This window comes from Colobus angolensis, unplaced genomic scaffold (genome assembly GCF_000951035.1).
Source record: "Colobus angolensis palliatus isolate OR3802 unplaced genomic scaffold, Cang.pa_1.0 Scaffold299, whole genome shotgun sequence".
NCBI lineage: Eukaryota > Metazoa > Chordata > Mammalia > Primates > Cercopithecidae > Colobus > Colobus angolensis.
The window spans coordinates 2,469,574-2,469,916 of NW_012116254.1; positions in this window are offsets into that span (position 1 = coordinate 2,469,574).

A 343-nucleotide genomic window follows, 5' to 3' on the forward strand; every position below is an offset into this window, starting at 1 on the left:
GAAATGGGTCTGGCTCTGGGGACTCGCAGCTGAGTTGGAGATGCAGGTTCCAGAGACTAGGAAGATCCCCAAGTACTGAGGAAAGGAGGCAGAAGGACAGGGAGGTGGCTAGCAGGGGGTGTCAAGTCACTGTCTAAGGGAGAAACTGCTCTACAGTTGGGTCAACTGCTCAAAGAGCAAACATCTGTGTATCTGCCCTGTGCATTCTTAACCAGGCCGGGAGACCCAGCCTAAGCTTTGAGAAGGGAGGGAGGGAGGGATAAGGGAAGGAAAAACGGAGAGGAGAAGGGAGGAAGGGATGGAAGAAAGAAGGAAGGGAGAAAGGAAGGAAGAGAGGGAGGAA